This window comes from Varroa jacobsoni, unplaced genomic scaffold (assembly GCF_002532875.2).
Source record: "Varroa jacobsoni isolate VJ856 unplaced genomic scaffold, vjacob_1.0 contig04473, whole genome shotgun sequence".
NCBI lineage: Eukaryota > Metazoa > Arthropoda > Arachnida > Mesostigmata > Varroidae > Varroa > Varroa jacobsoni.
This window is the reverse complement of record NW_019215259.1, coordinates 11,257-18,981: the sequence shown is the minus strand read 5'-3', so window position 1 is coordinate 18,981 and position 7,725 is coordinate 11,257. Positions and strand designations below refer to the sequence as shown.

General features: G+C 39.7%; 1 long non-coding RNA gene across 1 annotated transcript; it reads right to left on the bottom strand.

Annotated features, from left to right (window-relative positions):
* Nucleotides 1-6,497: 6,497 nt before the first annotated feature.
* On the bottom strand, nucleotides 6,498-7,232 carry LOC111273051 (uncharacterized). The gene is made up of 2 exons (XR_002687850.2): nucleotides 7,145-7,232; nucleotides 6,498-6,856 (listed from the first exon to the last, which is right to left on the bottom strand). It is a non-coding gene; the product is annotated as an uncharacterized LOC111273051 (long non-coding RNA).
* Nucleotides 7,233-7,725: the final 493 nt, after the last annotated feature.

Genomic DNA, 7,725 nt, shown 5'->3' with positions numbered 1-7,725 from the left:
TATATTGGCTATGAGTTTGTGTTTACAGAAAACGATTTTTATAGATTTGCTTTTCCGTATCTATAGTATCTAGTCGGGTTTCTCAAGTTTTTTGTATTTTGTTATCCAAAAATTGATGAGCCAGAATCAGTTTTCTGAAGATATGCTAAGAAAAGAAGAGTAAAGTGAATAAACTCCTATAGTGCATTGCTACCACGTCATGTCGGCAACACATAAAAACCAATTAGCCTCTTCAAAGCAAAGCAGTATGTTTGGTGTCATAGTCTGCATGTGGACGCTGACGCCTGCTAACGGACATTGAGTTATCGTAACCTATGTTGAGATCCTGTACCCCCTAGAGCAAACTCATGATGGACAACAACAATCCTCCCTTCTTTCAACACCGAAAGACAGAAACTGTATCCCCAGAGGCAAAGTGCATCCACGCCAAAGGAAGGACGTCCCCTGTTAGTAGTTACCCGTGTTTCGGTTTACCAATGTCCAGCCCCAGCGAAACGACAAATGCCTTCCGATTTCCCACTCACATGGCGACCGGCAGACTGCTGTGTCAGCAGCCAATTATGACCATCCTACAAAACGTCACTACGATGTAATGGCTTGCATTCGAATGCGATGAAGAACCCCTAGCAGCTGTTACTAAAGACATTCGTTACGGTCTTCTCGAGTAAAAGACCAAAAGTAATGTATTGACAACACGTGAATGATAGCCAGTTACTTTGTACAACCATTATACATAATCATTATCGTATAAACAGGTGATCGCAGAATGTCGATTAACCTACCTTCCGCTACCTACAAAGGGTATCATTCAAAATTCATCCCGGCATTTGCTAGCCAGTGCTAAATAGAAAGGCATGATAGTTTGCGATTTTGATTACGTTTCATCACTAGGAGTTTTATTAAAAAATGTCTCTCCATAGCTACTAGTAGTAATTTTTGCACCCTTGTCAATTTTACCACAGATATCTTTGATCGTGACCATATTCTACGTATTGGTATTTTAAGCTCGAATATTGATCAGTTATCTTTATCATACTACGTTCTCATGATTCTGTAAAATCAGGTATATGCTCTACTTAGTGCCTAAGTAACATGGTAAGTAAATCGACATACCGCTCTAATACCTAGGCCGCGACCCATCATTTTCATAGAAATAACTAGAGCATTGTCTAACAAAGAGTTTCACTGCAGTTCCGACAAGGAAAGGAAACATATTTGGCGGTTGAAGTTTGACACGGTAAGTGGATGTTAGGAATGCGTGATAGGTGGGGTGTTTCGTACTGCTCGGGGTCCTGTCGCACTTTTAAATGGGAAACAGATCACTTCAGAGGTACTCAGTGGCGAACGACTCATATTTTGGCGTATATTTAACGTCTATGAAGTTGGTTATGAATCTCTCAAATCCAATGTAACAGGCATTTGTAAGACAGTGATGTGAATTACGTATTTAAGGCCAATATTTACCCTGATATATTTATATTTTTTAATTCGTTTTTTACTTTTTGACTCTCAAAATTAATTAAAAGGTAAAATAAATGCAAAAAGTAACTAACACTTCATAAGGAAGAACAGTTTTTTTGTGTTACTATGATTAGTAAGAAAGAACTGTATTAAAAAAGCTTTTCCGAAGCAGAACTTTTCGGATAATATGGCAGGCTTGTGGCGAGAATATAGATAAATCACGCGGTTGCAACTAAAGTTAAAATGACTCGGAAACAATAGTAAGTGGTTCTCCATTTTGAAACGGAATGCAGATCGTTGAAATAATGATACTCTCTAATTTTGCGAAAGAATATCTCTGATATGGCTTGCTAATGCAAGACTTGCAATCACAGGTAATATGATGTTAAAGTGCAAATGTTGCACAAGCAAAAAAACTTTTAATATCGGTTCGTAAGGTAAAGTTCATTAAGGGTTCAAGTGGGGCAGAAGGACTCGAACTGTGGCTCTCCGACCCCCTAGCTGGTTGCGCAGTTGTCCAACACATTGTCAACGTAAGGAACGACATCCTGCTTGACAAAGTGAATGCAGTATAATTTTTCAAGTGGAAAACAGTACGTCACGGATAACGTAACATAAACGGATACCTAGGACATACTTAGCTATAATATACGCTAATTTTATATCTTTAGCTTGAGATAGGCATCTACGAATTACCATGTCTCAAAAAGGACGTGAAAGATTTCCGTGCAAACGGCTTAAGTTATTTTTCAGTTAAAATTGAGAAACTCAACTCGGCTAAATCAAAATTAGGTAGTAGCGTTACTAGGCTGTTTTTTATGATGTAAGTGCTGCTGGATCTAGATTAAGGTTAGCAAACCCCGTCCCTGTAGTGTCTATAGTAGCAACATGTTTTAAAATGGATTTTGATATTTCACAAGGAAGGAACAGGGTTCTCTGTACGGTTGTGAACCTAGGTTTCGTCGGGTGGAAGCTGCGTTGAACATACGCCGTTTTGCCTGATAGCCTAATTTTCCATCAGCTTACGAAGTGCTTACAGTGCGAACCTTGGTAAGATAATTCCCCCGATTACCGAGGGTTGCGAGATAGTTGAGGAAATATTATGTATATACAATTAAGTATATCCAGCCTTGTATAACACCAAGAATCTTTTTCATCGTTTCATAAAATACGTGTCACTACATTAAAAAATAGGTGATATAAAACCACCATTAGAAATGACGCAGAAGATCAAACAGGAGAGACAAATGTGTCGCTGTGTGTTTCAAATGTCTAAGTTAACTTAATTACCAAATATAGAAGTCAATTAAGTTTCCTCCCGAGTTTTTTTTATTACTAGCAAACATTCGAGATCAAGGTATGATTAAAAAAAAAAAAGAAAAGATGGAAGTTCAATGAAAACTAGAAATCTGAGGGTTAGACTGAAGCTCTTTGTAGGGCACCTTTAATAGCTTAGTCGCCTTAGCGACCAAAAGCTTCGGCCTTCTTGTGTTGAATGATCATTTTTATAGGAGCATTCCCGTTCTTCCGATCGGGAGAGTACATGTTTGGTACACCATGACCGCCTGCGGCAAAGTATCGCTGTACTATAGCAACGTTCAAGGTAGACAACATGTTTGCTTTGGTTCAGAAATGAGTACGGCTAGCCACATATGATCATATTGTCACGAAATCATTAACAACTTTTTACGTGTTTCCTGTTTTCCTTACTCAGTTGATCTCTACTAAGCTTTGTCGGCCTAACGGGACACCCTGAGTGTCCATTGTGCTATAAGCTTTACCACCTATTCTCTAAACCTTGTTGTCTAGCCGGCCAACCTTGTGCAATGGTGATTCTTGTGGGACAGGTTTGACTTCCTAGCCCCGGGCTCTATTTAATACTCTTGTTCCTCGTTCCCGAGAGGTCGAGACGACTGTCAATCGGACTTCCGATGGCTGACACTCCTCCTGACGTGAACAGCATCTCTGCTTAGCTTAAAAACCCATTGCAGAGGCTTCTCGAAATATAATAGCACAAACGAAGCTTGATCGACATGACAGAACACCGCGAAACGTAAAGGCCGTTTTTAAATGACTCCATGTCGAATCTTCTCTCTAAGATCCAGTGCAGATAGAGAGCCATAACGCATTACGCAGAAAATTTCCCCAGCTGCGTTTCTGATTCATCCATCCGAAATTAAGATGTCTGACACGATGTGTGTTCTCCACATGTTCAGCACCGATGGCTCAGATGCAAGCATGTACGGGATCGGAAGACAGTTCCTTGCTGTGGTCGCTCTACAAAGTACATGGTACCGGCTTTAAACGACACTTAAATTAAGGTTACACATAAAAGTTGCGATGGAAACGGGAGTTGCTACAACGAAGACGATTTTTGGAATTCTGCCTAGACAGATACAATGAATATGCTAATTCGCTTTTCAGTCCTTAAACTTACGGTTATAGCCACGCATCTCTTCAAACGGCCATTTGGTTTCAAAACGATTTTCGTTTCATATAAGGAAAGTCCACGAATAGCACGCTTTGGAGAACTGTGGAATTCATTTGTGCCTAGCCTAAACATTTAAAAGCAGGATTCCTTGTCCCGTGGGTGAAGTAGCAGAGGGCTGTGATCCCTCAAACGCTAGGTATACAAGCACTTCCTACATATAGAGCTATATTATAACAAAGCATGTTCTTTTTTCTAAGAGGTGACACACAGGTTTCAGTCATGTAGTTTGTCTGGTTCACCTTTGTCTGAATTCCGCTGGGCCATTGAAAGTTAGAATGCCCTTTGCAAACAAGGCCGGTGTGGTGTCAGTTTGCCTTCAGGGTTCAACTAGATACGTACGTAATACAAGTAAATAAAAACGAAATTCAAAAAAACCGAAAGCAACATTTCGCTTTATATTAAAGTTACCGACAAGCACCCTGAATAGTAACAACATTCGAATTTTTGTATAATACAACCAGAATATAAGACCTTTAAAAACATATAGGAAAAGGACATATATTTAGCATAGCGTAAATGTATGTTTATGGTAAAAAATATATGTAAAAATATATAATGCCTAAAGAAATGGCTTTCAAAAACGATGTTGCAATAGGCCTAAAGAACAACGCGTATTTATAAGAAAATAACCTGCAATCAGTAGTACAGTATCTGTGAAAAGGTGGACAGGAAACGTGATCAACAAATTAGTTGTATGTACGTACCTCCCTTGTGGACCTCAAAGGATAACCTTAAAAGTTATATCTGAATATTGAGCTGAGATTATTTTTTAGATGTGAATTTCTAAGAGCATCTTTTAGTAGGTAGAACGAACGTTACTGCTGTTTTTCAAATCTATATATGTCAGATATGTTATGCTAAGAAACGAACAAACATATACTGGTAATAGATAAAACTTATCGGTGCACTGCTGGCTTTTGAACCCTGCGGCCTCATTTTAACTCTCCCATCTACGGTAATCGTATTCAACTTTTTTTTTGAAACATCGAGTAAGCATTGAGAAGTGGAAGGTTCTTAAAAGTCGCTGATAAATTGGATTGTGTCTTGATATCTTTTGCGAGAAAAATGCACTTCAGTGTATCAGTACGCTGCTTTGGTTATTGGGATAAGATCGACACAAGTGTGCGTAGTTTTCATCTGTTCGAAGTTGCTGGTTCCTCAGTCTTCGCCGGGCGGAAGGCAAAACTAGCTACTTTGTAGGGATTATCTTCCCAGGCTGTCGCGTACTACCACCTCAGCATAGAAAATGGCATAGAGAACCAATAGGATATAGCCACGCCTGCGATAGCTGCGTTCTTCTTCGAAAGGTTTGCAAGAGTGCTCTCTAAAATCATATCTACTTCAGCTTTCAATACTTCAGTAAATACGTAAAATTCATCCTCTCTATCTTCTTAATTCTACAGAGAGATATATGCTTTGCAAAGTAAGTAGTTTCAAGATACTGTGGACATGACAAGTTAGCATGTTCCGAAGATGAGGTTCTAAAACGTTCACTGCAAATTTAGAAGGACCATCTATTTTTAGGATTTTACGGGCCCCTAGGTGAAAATTCGACGACCACTGTATTAGTATTGTTATTGCGCTAACTAATAAATATCTACACGATCATAAAGCTCGATTACTATTTATGATTACTCTAAAAAGCCCTTTACACTTGTAAATGATATACATTAAAAAGGCAGTACTATTCTCCAGTAGTCTTCTATCGTGTTATACACGTACTACAGTCGGGCAAAGATTCTGCAAAGTATACGACCTAAACGGTACAGCGTTTTTGCCTGTTCAATCTCCTTAGTTAGGCTTGCTCTCATTACTCGAATAGACTTGGCCCCGCTGTTGTTAAAAGTGAAGAGGGCTTCTCTGAGGACTGGTCCTTATGATCCGCGGTCGGTCTTCAGGATTCCGTGAGCCTGTTCAATCGTTTGTACAAGTTTCGGTGTGCTTTTGAACATCCCTCTAACCTCCTTCTGCTAGGTCCGTTTAGACCTTTCTCTTCTGCATGGAATAGGTCCTCCATACTGATGCTCCATACATTGCTGATGACGGCATCTTTAGTGTAAGTCCTCATTAACGTCTCAAAATCTGTGACGCCTGGAAACGTCTGTGAGCCTTCGAATGGTCTTTGCCAAACACTTATATAGTTACAAGCTATCAAAGCTTTATAGATATGAATTTGATGATCTTACACGTAAATTATTTTTTTTTGTTTCCCAATAAGGGCCATTTGGCACGTTCTGTAGTAATTTATTCTGAATATTTAATTATATTCGATTGTTTTTATTGAAACGAAATTAGGCCCCATTATAAAAAGGAGATACTTTCTAAGCGTTATTGTTAAACGACACCTATTTAACGGTATTCGACGACAAACAGAAGTTATAAGTGGAACTGATTGAACCTCAGATCTATAACCTTCCGCACAGTTCAGTAGAAGCAAGTATTTTTAGATTTTACGGAAGTATTCGCTGATCTATCTACTGCTAAACAAACGTGGCAGCAGAATAATTTCTTAAGTGATTTTTATGAAATAAAAATCTATGCTACATCTATGTACTTGCTTTTATTTAAGTAGTGCGACCTTAACGTGTGTTTCTTTTGTCTGCGTCCAAATATGTCATGCGATCAGTACACGGTGTTCTGAAGAAAATGGTTGAAACCGTACAGGCGACATCGCCTTGAGAGGTCGTTGATACTTATCAGCGTAGAACGAGTAGGTCGGTGAAGTGTGGAGCGCTAAAATATAGAGAGATTGTCTGGCCTGGGCAAACCATTCGCGTTATGTCGTCTCGAGTTATGTGCAGTCTGTCTGTCAACCGTAAATCACAAGGACTCTATTGCTGCAGCGTACGGAAGTTATGAGACGGTCATATGCTGCCCCCGAGGGCGCGCAATGGTCAACACGCACTGAAACACACACCAGTTTCATATATTTCCACAGGGAGTTCTTCCTGCTATTCTTCATGAGTCATAACGGCTAAGTTTATGGCATTGCATTTAATACGAAGAGAGACAATTTGCTATGATAGCCCTGGAGCTTTTACGCAATTTGAACTTTTCAATTCTGTCAGCCGAGAAGTGAGATCTGCCACACCGATCTAACGGCTGGTCTTTAATTTAAAGTTTTCAATTTAAAGTGTCCATATAGGCATTTTTATACCGTATAATTCCACTGAGTACTACAGGGGAGCTTACGTGATTCTGTTTTCGTACGGGGCACCTCTCATGACATAATCAATATAGCAAAGGTGCAATGTAACTAAATGTGCAATGTAGACATACATTCTGCACGCTTAGCAATCGATAGGTACAATTTCGAAAACCTATACATACATATATGATAATATAATATGAGAAACTATTTCTTTTTCGAATTTCCGCCGTGACATACATTTGATTTTCATCTGTACCAGAAGCAATCTTTGTGATTTCTCACGGCTGCTATCATGGTGGTTGTAATTGTCATTTTCGTTTCGTCACCCAATCGACATGTGGCGACTTAACAAGGCGAAACCCATTGGCCATACACGAATAGACGACAGTGAGCGACAATAGCTAGTACAACACGACTGCGATGTCAGATGACGTGAGTTGATTGGATAATACAGGCTGAGTTAGGCTCGGGGAAGGCACGATGTGGCCATGATAAAATCCGGGCACGCAGCGCGTACCGCTGAGGTTCTCGCATCGAGTGGGTCGGACTTTGTGGGGGTGTATGTGTGTGAAACAGCGTTCGTAAACACTGCTGTATATAAAGCTCACGCTTATGGCGATGC